The 12,634-nt window shown below is 44.7% G+C and overlaps 1 protein-coding gene across 2 annotated transcripts in view; it reads right to left on the bottom strand.

Annotated features, from left to right (window-relative positions):
* The window catches only part of ASAP1 (ArfGAP with SH3 domain, ankyrin repeat and PH domain 1), a 143,545-nt gene extending 132,411 nt beyond the window's left edge, over positions 1–11,134 (bottom strand). The window contains exon 1 of one of the 2 annotated variants that reach the window (XM_081012532.1): positions 10,714–11,134. The gene's annotated coding sequence lies outside the window, so the exon portion shown is untranslated. The remainder of the gene's footprint in view (positions 1–10,713) is intronic. The other variant, XM_081012529.1, reaches the window with a different exon arrangement.
* Positions 11,135–12,634: the final 1,500 nt, after the last annotated feature.

Genomic DNA, 12,634 nt, shown 5'->3' with positions numbered 1-12,634 from the left:
TTAATCATCACCTCTGTATGTCATGATAAATCACTTGGTTGGCTGATGGTTGTAGATCCCTTTGCTATTCGTCGCCGCTGCCCTGTCCGAGTTATGTGTTTGCTATGCTCCGCTGCGGATTGGGTTACCGTCTTTTGGCAGAGATAAGCAGAGCACCTGCTGACCCATTCAATTATTGAGAGGAAACGTAACGAAGATATGCATCTCATAAACTGTGCAGCCAGGCATGCTTCCCTGGAGTTCCTCAGATGGCAATTCCCTCTCTCATTTGGCCGGTGTTGTTATGTAAGCAGGAAAGTTGCATAGTGAATAATCGGGCTGGACGAAAATTTTGCGGGGTGGTGTTTTGTTTTTTTGCTGAAGCACCGGTTTTCTACTTGCAAGCAGTTCAAAAACCAAATCAAAATGTGGCTGTGATACCTCTGCCCAGGTCCCCTGAACAGTCTGCCTGTATTTTGACTGCCTGAACTTCCTATGTACAGTGGTACCTCAGAAGTCAAACGGAATCTGTTCCGGAAATCCGTTCGACTTCCAAAACGTTTGAAAACCAAGGCACAGCTTCCGATTGGCTGCAGGAAGCTCCTGCAGCCAATCAGAAAGTGTGGAAGCCCCGTCGGACGTTCGGGTTCTGTTATGTACTGAGTTGAATAGGATCCAAAACGCAGCAGTCTGATTGGTCCTAGAACAATAGGATTCAGAATGCAGCAGTCTGATTGGTCCTAGAATAATAGGATTCAGAATGCAGCAGTCTGATGGTTCCTAGAACAATAGGATCCAGAATGCAGCAGTCTGATTGGTCCACAGGAGCCACCCAATCCAGCTCCAGGTGGAAGTGAATCCACAACCTGATTGGCCTACAGGAGAATCCCGGAATTAGCCAATCATGTGGGGCCCATTGTGTAAATAATGTATATAAAGCAGACATTCTGGGGGAACTTTCATTCCTCCTCAACACTATGAGCTGATTAAAGAGCATGAAATCCACTCTCGACTCCGAGTATATTTCAGGTTCCAAAGAATGTTTGCAAACTGGAACACTCACTTCCAGGTTTGCGGCATTCGGGAGCCAAAACATTCGGCTCGCAAGGCGTTCGGGATCAAAGGTGCAACTGTACTTTAAATGGCAGGATGGCTACGGTGTCATTTTCATTTAATTTTCAGGCTCATTTTGTCGATCTCATTTTTTTCACAGGGACCACTATGAAGCGCCTTTCCAAATGTTATGTAAGTGGGAAAGTTGCATAGTGAATAATCAGGCTGGACTAAAATATTGCGGGGTGGTGTTTTGTTTTTGCTTTTTTTGTTTTTGTTTTTGTTCCAAATTGTAAAGAAGTCAAGAAACAGGAGAACGGAGAATTTTCTTCACGGGGCAGATGCATGTTGCTGGATTGGCAGAAGGGCTGGAATGTTATGACATCTGCCCCAAGGGAGTTTATGTGTCAAATAAGTTATTCCAGAGTAACTGAGGGAGAAAACAAAACCAAGCCACATCCATACATGCAATGCATACACACAAAAATGTGACTGTGTTTAAATAATAGATCTCGGAAGATTCAGAAGTTTGCAAATTCAGTTCCTGGCATCTCCAGTTAGAAGTATTAGGGTGGGAAGGAGTGTAAGGTCGGCCCACTCTCACAGTCTCTGTTTCTGCCTGAGACCATGGAGGGCAGCTGCCGGTCAGAGTAGACAATGCTGGCCTAGATGGACACAGAGCCTGTTGTGATATAAGGAGCTTCCTATGTTTACCAGATCCATCTGGTATGTAGGCTGAGACCCTACGTGCCTGCAGACTGTCTTGCCAGAGTGGTGCATGATCTAGTTATCTCTTGCTTGGACTACTGCAATGCGCTCTATGTGGGGCTACCTTTGAAGGTTACCTGGAAACTACAACTAATCCAGAATGTGGCAGCTAGACTGGTGACGGGGAGCGGCCGCCGAGACCATATAACACCGGTCTTGAAAGACCTACATTGGCTCCCAGTACGTTTCCGAGCACAGTTCAAAGTGTTGGTGCTGACCTTTAAAGCCCTAAACGGCCTCAGTCCAGTATACCTGAAAGAGCATCTCCACCCCCACCATTCTCCTGGACACTGAGGTCCAGTGCCGAGGGCCTTCTGGTGGTTCCCTCACTGCGAGAAGCCAAGTTACAGGGAACCAGGCAGAGGGCCTTCTCAGTAGTGGCACCTGCCCTTCAGATGTAAAAGAGAACAACAACTACCAGACTTTTAGAAGACGTCTGAAGGCAGCCCTGTTTAGGGAAGCTTTTAATGTTTAATAGGTTATTGCATTTTAATATTCTGTTGGGAGCCGCCCAGAGTGGCTGGGGAAACCCAGCCAGATGGGCGGGGTATAAATAATAAATTTATTATTATTATTATTATTATTATTATTATTATTATTATTATTATTGTAACTCCAGGGAACTTTTCTTGCATGTGAAGACAGGCTCTGGTGGATTGAGCGGACAAGACCAACAGTGTTTCCAACGGTCAAGAAGGCAGTTTCTCTACGTACCGTGAGGAGCAGATGTGGCTTGTCAACCAGGGAAAGGAGTCCGTTCTAGGAGAAGGAAAACTCTGACCCTAAACCTCCACTGCCTTGAGGGATATTATTGGGAGAAGAAAAGGCTAAGGAGGAAACCCTTCACAAATCCAGAGCAGAGTATCTCAGACAGTTGGACGGTGCCTTGTGTGCTCCCTTCTGTCAACTCCTGCAGCCAAGCTGGTGCCAAACGTCTTGCTCTGCTTTCCTTTTGACCACACCAGTAAGGCCAAGAGTCTTGTTGTCTGGGTAGCCCAGGACCTCCATGCACACTGCCCATTTCAAAAAAATGTTGAAATATACTTTTATTAAAAAGCCAGAAGCATTTCTTTTAGGTATTGTTGGAAATGATATAAAAAGGAAAGACTGTAAGTTGTTTTTATATGCAGTAACAGCAACAAGAATATTATTGGCCCAAAAATGGAAGCAAGAAGAATTACCAACATTAGAAGAATGGAGGATGAAATTGATAGACTACGCAGAATTAGACAAGCTAACAGGAAGGATCCGAGACCGGCGAGACCAGAGGTTTACCGAAGACTGGACTATATTTACTGAGTATCTGAAAAGTATTTGCGATGATCAAATTACGTTTGTAGGACTACAAGAAGCCCTGTGAGGAGTAATTTAAGAAATATTGTAAAAATGGAAAGGAAGAAATGGTTAGAAAATGTAAAGGCAATATTAAGTTAAGAATTGCAGGAGAAATAATTAAGATGGAAGGCTATCAGAGATGCTGAAGGAAGTCCAAATAAGGATATATGTAATAACAATTTGTGTGGTATGTCTTAAAATTTTTGTATGCTAAAACTAATAAAAAAATATTATAAAAAAAGAACACTGTCCAACCATCTCGTCCTCTGTCGTCCCCTTCTCCTTGTGCCCTCAATCCTTCCCAACATCAGGGTCTTTTCCAGGGAGTCTTCTCTTCTCATGAGGTGGCCAAAGTATTGGAGCCTCAGCTTCAGGATCTGTCCTTCCAGTGAGCACTCAGGGCTGATTTCCTTCAGAATGGAGAGGTTTGATCTTCTTGCAGTCCATGGGATTCTCAAGAGTCTCCTCCAGCACCATAATTCAAAAGCATCAATTCTTTGGCGATTAGCCTTCTTCATGGTCCAGCTCTCACTTCCATACATCACTACTGGGAAAATCATAGCTTTAACTATATGGACCTTTGTTGGCAAGGTGATGTCTCTGCTTTTTAAGATGCTGTCTAGGTTTGTCATTGCCTCTTTAGCATTCCTCAATTCACTCTTCAAACCAAGGACCAAACGAAGATTTCACAGCAATCGAGAACAACAGCCAAGCTCTTTTCGGGTGCGCAGACTGAAGATTTGGTCCAAATGATAAAAGAGGAACATCTTTTTGCCAGGAGGTTGCTGTGGAATGCGCTCGGTTTCCTGCATCTGCATTGTGCCAACACAAAGAAAAGCTTTTCCTGTCCAGGGAGCTGCTCAGTCTGCAAACACTTAAAAGTCAACTTCTTGGGAGTGACTTTCCCACATCTTGGAAAAGACTGGCGGTTAGCTCCCAATTCAATTCCTACTGGTGGTATGTGCATGTGTCACAGTTTCAATAAATCTCCTTTAGCAAAGAGCAATAGAAATGTGCCCCCCCCTTCCAGTTGCCAGTGGTAGCACTCCAATAATACGGTGGAGGAGCCAGCTTATGTTGCATCCTGTTCCTAGAAAAACAAGGGCATTCCTTTACAGAAGACTTGTAAATAGTCACTTACGTAAGAAGAGCTCTCCTGGAGGCCACAGTGCCTTATAAGAAATCTACAGCGGTTGGGACAAACGCCACTGAGGCCAGAGACATAAGTAGGTGGAACCACAGATATCTGTCTGACCTTTTATAGTAGACAACAGAAAAGCCAGAGATTTCTACACACCCCTCTCTGCATCCAGGTAAGAGCCACGGATCATAGAATCATAGAGTTGTGGAGATGGAAGGGACCCCAAGAGTCCAATTCTCTGCAATGCAGGAATCTCAGCTAAAGCATCCCTGAAAGATGGTCAGCCAACCTCTGTTTAAAAACCTGGAAACCTGGAAAGCTGCCTTAGAATCATAGAATTGTAGAGTTGGAAGGGGCGCTGAGGGTCATCTAGTCCAACCCCCTAAAGCACCCATGACAGATTCAATCTCTGCTTAAAAACCTCCAAGGAAGGAGAGTCCACAACCTCCAGAGGGAGTCCATTCCACTGTTGAACAGCTCTTGCTGTCAGAAAGTTCTTCCTGATGTTTAGTCAGAATCTCCTTTCTTGCAACTTGAAGTCATTGGTTCGAGTCCTACCCTCCAGAGCAGGAGAAAACAAGCTAGCTCCATCTTCCATGTAGCAGCCCTTGAGATATTTGGAGATGGCTATCATATCTCCACCCAGTTCCCTCTTTTCCAGGCCAAACATACCCAGCTCCTTCAACCATTCCTCATCAGGCTTGGCTTCCAGACCCTTGATCATCTTGGTTGCGCTCCTCAGCATGGGCTTTCACGTCGTACGCTGCTTAGAGGTTTTTAAAAAATATCAAGTGCTTTCAAAATGTTTTAAACAAACTAGCTGTCCAGTGAAAGGTGGGGGGCGAAAAATAAAAAGGCCTGATTTTTTTGGGAGGCGGGCTCTGCTTAGCTTACAGCGTTTCCACACCAGTTGCTCCCTAGGAGATTTTCTGTAATGCTCCTGCAATGCTACCACATCACTGCTGTCTAAAGCAGCTATAGAGTGACAACAGCAGGACAAAAAACAAAACCAGAACCAAAACAACCCCCTGAACATTTGTGGTATGAGAAGTGAGCAGATTTCATCAGGAAGTTACAGGATATGCATCAATGGAAAATGAAGAAATACGGCATCCTCAAAACATTTGCAGGTACAAATAGTGTTGAAAGTGAGATGACCTATGATTGCTCTGGTGGCATCAAGACCACAAATGATAATGAATATGCACATTTGGAGGGGAGCCTTCCCAGGTGGCCTCGCCATAGGGAAACTATTCATGGCTACAGCATCAGCACTGCATTTTCCTATGTGTGGCGAGTCATGCATGCTTCCTGTTTCTTGTTTCTGGAATTAATGCCGGAAAAGAGAGAAGGAAGGCCTTGGCAATCTCCAAAACTAGGCATTAGATCTCCAGAGCTGAGCAAAATCAAGAGAAACAGCAGCGGGGACGGGGACGATGAAGAGGGAAAGCGATCGACACCCATCCCCTGAAATGTTGTTTGTTAGTCCAGATTTGGTGTTTGCTTTTTAAACTTTGGGGTTTTCATTTTGAGTTCATATGAGAGAGACAGAGAGACTCGTCAAAGGCATGCATATTCCCATGGCCCTAAAATTTGACGCGGGAGACTAATGATTTTCTCCCCGCCCACATCCACATTCCTTTGCAAGATGGCTGTCTGAAAAATTTGAAGCAGGCCTCTCAAGAAGAGATTCCACAAGCTTGAAATCTCAAATATCTGCCCAGCCCTGACTTAATCTCACCTCCACTGCTGAATTACCTGCAAGGATTCATTGCACTCATACAGTAGAGAACACAAATGTGACAAGGGGGGAGAAAAAGAGCAAACTCTGTTCTGCCACATTTCCTCGCATACGGTGTGACTTGGAGAGGAAATACCAAAATACCACCAGAAAGCTTATTCCCACAGTGCATTCAGCCTAATCGAAACCAGAAGCACTTGGCGTTGTCCCTGTACAAAGGCTACTCTTGCCAGACTTCCAGATCAAAGAGACTCTGAAGAACCCCAGATATTCAGCATCCCTCCAGAATGACACTCTGATCCCTCGAGAAGGCCATCTTTTGCTAGCAAATAATGGTTGTCCAAGGAATATCTGAAGGCAACCCTGTATAGGGAAGGTTTTTTTTAGTTTAATGTTTTATTATGTTTTTATACGTGTATGTTGGAAGCTGCCCAGAGTGGCTGGGGAACCCAGTCCGATGAGTGGGCTACAAATAATAAAGTTGCTATTATTCAGTGTGTGTTTTTCTAGAAAAAATGGAGTTGTTACATTAAGTGCCACACTTTTTAACAGCAACAAAAGAGAGGTGTCAGCATTGCGTATCCTTGAGTACTCGCAGAATAAAACACTGCTATTATTATTATTAAGGATGCGGGTGGCGCTGTGGGTTAAACCACAGAGCCTAGGACTTGCTGATCAGAAGGTCGGCGGTTCAAATCCCCGCGACGGGGTGAGCTCCTGTTGCTCGGTCCCTGCTCCTGCCAACCGAGCAGTTGGAAAGCACATCAAAGTGCAAGTAGATAAATAGGTAGCACTCTGGCAGGAAGGTAAAAGGCGTTTCCGTGCGCTGCTCTGGTTCGCCAGAAGCGGCTTAGTCATGCTGGCCACATGACCCGGAAGCTGTACGCTGGCTCCCTCGGCCAATAAAGTGAGATGAGCGCCACAACCCCAGAGTTGGCCACAACTGGACCTAATGGTCAGGGGTCCCTTTACCTCTACCTGTTGTTGTTGTTGTTGTTATTATTAAATAGGACATTCCTTTTTTCACTGGAGAAATGTTGGAAGCTATGGAGCATATTGTGTAAATTGGCTCTTGCTGAGGCAGAAGGAACGGACATTCTGCAGAGTTTTACCAGGGCTGAACACAGAAACAAAGTTCCATGTGTCAGCTTACGCTCCAGTAGCCCCATTTCAAAAACGAGCCTCCGTTTTCCATATCCACAGCGCTGGCTGCTCTCTCTCCTCCCTTCCTGCTATAAAAATGGCACAGTCACAAGTTTCGGGGAAAGGAAAACAGCTTATACTGCAAGCCACACTCTTTTTTTTCCCCTTTCCCATTTGTGCTGCCCCCAAACACCATATGCCAAACCCACAGCAAGCAACCGCATTCAGATGACCTGCTTTGTTAAAGCTATTTTTTGAGGACATCGGAGAATCATCCACTTGTCCCTCCTGAAAAATGAGTGTGGGAGATACGGGATCAGGGCTAACACATGGAGATGGGAGCACTTAGTAAACTCCCTCCCAGAGGAAAACACACGCCCTAGAAACCTTCTGCCAAGGAACAGGCTGGTTCAATCAAATATATGGCATGTAGCATCCATTGCCTGCTTAGGCCTGCCAGGTTACATTGCTGCAGTAAGCCAAGTTGGCCATGTGCCCCCCCCCCTTATGCTTTATTTGTCATAATTGCATCCATACATCCAAGACAAATCATTACAGTCATACCTCGGGTTACAGCCGCTTCAGGTTGCGGGTTTTTTTGGGTTACACACCCACTGAAACCTGGAAGTACCGGAATGGGTTACTTCCAGGTTTCGGCGGTCGCGCATGCGCAGAAGCGCTAAATCGTGCTTTGCAGATGCGCCGATACAGGTTGCAAACGCTGCGGGTTGCGAACATGCATTACGCACGGATCACGTTCGCAACCTAAGCATCCACTCTATCTATATATCCAAATTATCAAGATAAAATGTAAGTCTTCAAATCATAAGTTTGTTTCGTAGTTTGACTTCCCGTCCTTTCCAATATCCTTTCACTCTAATAAATCTATTGCCTTGAATTATCAACATATTAATAATAAACTGATAATGTACATCTGTGTAGATATGTCTATTCTTACCCTTATATCTTTAATTATTTACAGAGCTTGCTCAAATGCTGCGACCGAATTCCGATTGCAACACTTATTTTTTAAATATCTCTTTAAAGGTAAAGGGTAAAAGGACCCCTGACCATTAGGTGACCGACTCTGGGGTTGCGGTCCTCATCTTGCTTTACTGGCTGAGGGAGCCAGCGTACAGCTTCCGGGTCATGTGGCCAGCATGACTAAACTTGGCCTTACGAGTGTTAAGCGGGAAGGTAAACGGCATTTCCGTGCGCTGCTCTGGTTCGCCAGAAGTGGCTTAGTCATGCTGGCCACATAACCCGGAAGCTGTACGCCGACTCCCTCGGATAATAAAGCGAGATGAGCACCACAACCCCAGAGTCGTCTGCGACTGGACCTAATGGTCAGGGGTCCCTTTACCTTTTACAAAAGAATACATAGAACTAGTATCTATGACTGTGAAATGAAAACATAAGGATGAGTCCTAGATAAGAGTGGAAGTGCTTTGGAGAATATCTTTGAGGGTACACTATTCAGTTTAACCTACATGTAGGAGTTAACATACGAGCAGAAGATAATATTAAATAAAAGAAGATTTGACAGAAAAAACGGGTGGAATATCAGGATATGCAGCTGACGAAGGTTTGCTTAGAACACCATGGAAAGATGGACTGGGAAGTCCTAGGAAAAGGGATAAATGAAGGATATGGTATGTTGCGTGTGTATAAAAGTTCTAAAAAGGCATTACAGTGGTACCTCGGGTTACATACACTTCCAGTTATATACGCTTCAGGTTACAGACTCTGCTAACCCAGAAATAGTGCTTCAGGTTAAGAACTTTGCTTCAGGATGAGAACAGAAATCGTGCCCTGGTGGCGTGGCGTCAGCAGGAGGCCCCATTAGCTAAAGTGGTGCTTCAGGTTAAGAACAGTTTCAGGTTAAGAATGGACCTCCGGAACGAATTAAGTACTTAACCCGAGGTACCACTGTAAAAACACACACACAAAACCTTAGACCCATTCTGGTCTCAGTACCACATCTACTGATCGCTTTGTCTCTAAACTGAGATGGTGGAAGGAGATGGAAATAAGAACCACTGTCCCTGATAAGGGCTTCTCCACCACACTTTGGCCCAGGGAGGAAATCCCCCAAAAAATCATTCTCAAGGCTTCACACTGGCGGGTATGTGTGTGAAATGTATTTCTGGAAGAACACATCTGTTTACAGGGCACACAAACAGCACAACTTTCAAATGCAATCTTGGCTCTGCTTCCCTTTCCAAATCTGATGCTGGCTCATTTAAAACTGCATTTCTGTCTTTGACAGAAGCCTGCCAACAAACAGTGGGGGCGAGACCCCAGAAGCTCATTATGACTGCAATAATCCCCATGAACTTCACTGGACCTTCTACTTCTGAGTAGAAAATGCATATGGTTACTCTATAAGCGATGTGCGTGAAATCTGCCCTCTTAAGGCTGCCTAGGATTGTGGCCTGAATTTGGAGAGCATTACTTGGTAGTACCAAATGCACATTCTTGGCACCACATGCTTTGCATCTATTTATTTGCAAAATTTATAACCCACCCTTTACTAGATGGCCCCTTTTGATCCACAGACAATGGAAATTCCATAAAAATAGAAATTAAAAAAGGATTATTCCGAGGATTACTGTTGAAAATATTTTTAAAATAACACTATGGTGTGAAATATTGCATAATTAGGGTCTGATTTTGTTGCAGGTAACAATAGATGATATATGCACAGGATTGGACCTAAGAACCACCCTTCAGCACAGAGGGAGACCATCCAATCTTTTTCATAATGATCCTAGTAAAACACACACACACTACATGCAAAGAGCATTCCCACCCGAACATTAAGATACAATTCTGAGCCGTTAGCCAAAGAACTAATTTTTATATTCACACTTTTATTACTGTCTAATTTTTCAGCAGCGATGTCTGTGGCTAACCCTGGCCCCTTCACGGCCCCTTCTTGCATTTGATCCAAGCCTCCCCTTTTAGCGCTGAAATATTTGAAAGGACAACAGAAATAAATGGGGCATGCACATTACGGAGAAATTTTAAAACTGAACTGGAGTTGATTTGCAACAGGCCTGTGAGGAATGCAAATCACATCCATCCATAATGATATAGTTATTTGAAGAAGGTTGTGTGTGTTTTTGTTTTAGGGTTTTGGGGGGGGGGGGGTTTGCTGGTGGGTAAGACTCAATGTGAAAACTTAACTTTCTGCCAGTATCAAGACAATGGGTTTGAGCATGTGGCTTCTTTGCAAGCCCAGCTCTATAAAAAATTTGCTCACAAGAGCAGTTTTTAAAAGTTAACGCGAGTAAGGATTTCTGGGCCGAGCGTAGAAATTTGCAGAGTGATCCTTCCTGACATTGCAGAAGTTAATTGCTTAGCACCACTTATTTTGAGCAAGGAAAAGCAAGCATTTGCAGACAATTAAAATATGAGACAAACAATATAGCAAAAACAAGCACTTTCGCTGTGATTTGAAATTTAAGACAACCATACATAAGGAGCAGAGACACAAGCTCGGCTCCTGTCTCTCGACTAAGCATCCCTAAAGACGGTGTTGATAACTCACCAAGATTTGTCCACAGTGATCTCCCATTCCAGAAGTGCCCGCCAAAATGTAGGCCATCATTCCATATTAAAGGTTAAAAATTATTTTCCCACTGGCAGCTGAACAGGGGAAAAATGGTCCACGCTGCTCCAGTGATAACTCCCAGGAATTGGGGGTTAATATTTGATTTCTTGGTTCAGACTGAAAGAAAATCCAAAGTCTAGGGATCCACAGATGTTTTCTGGGAGCCTAAGAGGTTTTGACTTGCATCCATAAAAGTCCTGGCCGGTAAGGAGACACAAATACAATTGGTAAGGCAGCAGGAAGGAAAGTCTACCAAAAGGGGCTGGGGGTGGGGGTGGCGAGGCCACTCACTGGACACCCCTTGGGCTGATAGAAGAGATTTCAGGAAATCCAAACACTTAAACAGGAAATCTGAATGCTGGATAAACATTCCATAATCTCCACTGCTAAGTGAACATGCAACCTCTCCTGTTAACCCTTCCCTGCTCTGGGCGGAATGCAAAACTCAATTGGACATACTTTGTTGTAACCAGATCTCTCTTAACGTTCCACCATGTGCTTGCATGTGTCTCTGAGGTATGACATTACTCCAGAATGGTGGTTAGGTTTTTCCCCTCCCCTTTCTTCGTTTCTTTCAGAATTTACTAGCATCTGGCGGGGTTAGAAAGCCTCCTTCCTCCCCATTGTTCCTTAATCTGTGCCTGGCAACATTTTAGTTAAAAGCGTGGCGATTTTCTGCCGGTTAATATTTTCCACCAGCCAAGAAGTCCTGCAATGCAGCTTTGATTTGTAGCAGGAAAGGAATGCTAGGATACTTATTAGCTAAGTGGCTCCTTTTTGCTCTGTTTCCATTGCACAGAGTAGCTTCCCTCCGCCACCATTCCTCCTCTTCTTCACGTGCTCCTACATGTCATTTTCTCAAAGGTAAATTTCTGCGTGTCACCTGTTGATTTATTTTATTATCCTCCTGGCCCTCTGTGTTTGGTCAGGGAGTTCTGGTTGCAATAATTCCATAAAGAAACCAGAAAGATCACTTAAAAGAAGATCTTGGGTTGTGGCCAATGTTAGTTCTACTCAGAGTCCAACCCACAGAAATTAATGGACATGACTAACTTGGGTCCATGCATTTCAATGGGTCTTCTCTCTCTGTACAGTGGAACCTTGGTTCCCGAACGGCTTAGCTGTCGGACAAATCGGCTCCCGAATGCTGCAAACCTGGTGTGGCGGTTTGCAAACGTTTTTTGGAAAACAAATGTCCGATGCGGCTTCCGATTGAGTGCAGGAAGCTCTTGCAGCCAATCGGAAGCCGTGCCTTGATTTTCTAACAGACTCCCAGAATGGATTAAGTTCGAGAACCAAGGTACCACTGTATAGAACTTAGCTGGGTGCAACTCACGGGGTGGTAGTTAGAGTAGACCCCTTGAAGTTGACATATTTGACTAACTGTTCCCTACTAAGGCCATATCCTGAACCAAAAAGCACTTCAAACAGGCATAAAGGTAAAGGTACCCCTGACCGTTAGGTCCATTCGTGGATGACTCTGGGGTTGTGGTGCTCATCTAGCTTTACTGGCTGAGGAAGCCGGCGTACAGCTTCCAGGTTATGTGGCCAGCATGACTAAGCCACTTCTGGTGAACCAGAGCAGTGCACGGAAACGCCGTTTACCTTCCCGCCGGAGTGGTACCTATTTATCTGCTTGCACTGCTGTGCTTTCGAACTGCTAGGTGGACAGGAGCTGGGACCAAGCAACGGGAGCTCACTCCGTCGCAGGGATTCGAACCGCTGACCTTCCGATCGGCAAGCCCTGGGCTCTGTGGTTTAGACCACAGTGCCAACTGCATTTTGTTGGGTGCTGAGCGTTGTTAGGAGACCCCATTCCCTTACTACAATTCCCAAAACAGTTTAATAAAGGAGATTC

This window comes from Podarcis pityusensis, assembly GCF_964106645.2.
Source record: "Podarcis pityusensis genome assembly, chromosome: 7".
Lineage (NCBI taxonomy): Eukaryota > Metazoa > Chordata > Lepidosauria > Squamata > Lacertidae > Podarcis > Podarcis pityusensis.
The sequence above is the reverse complement of the archived record's forward strand: the minus strand, read 5'-3'. Positions and strand labels throughout refer to the sequence as shown.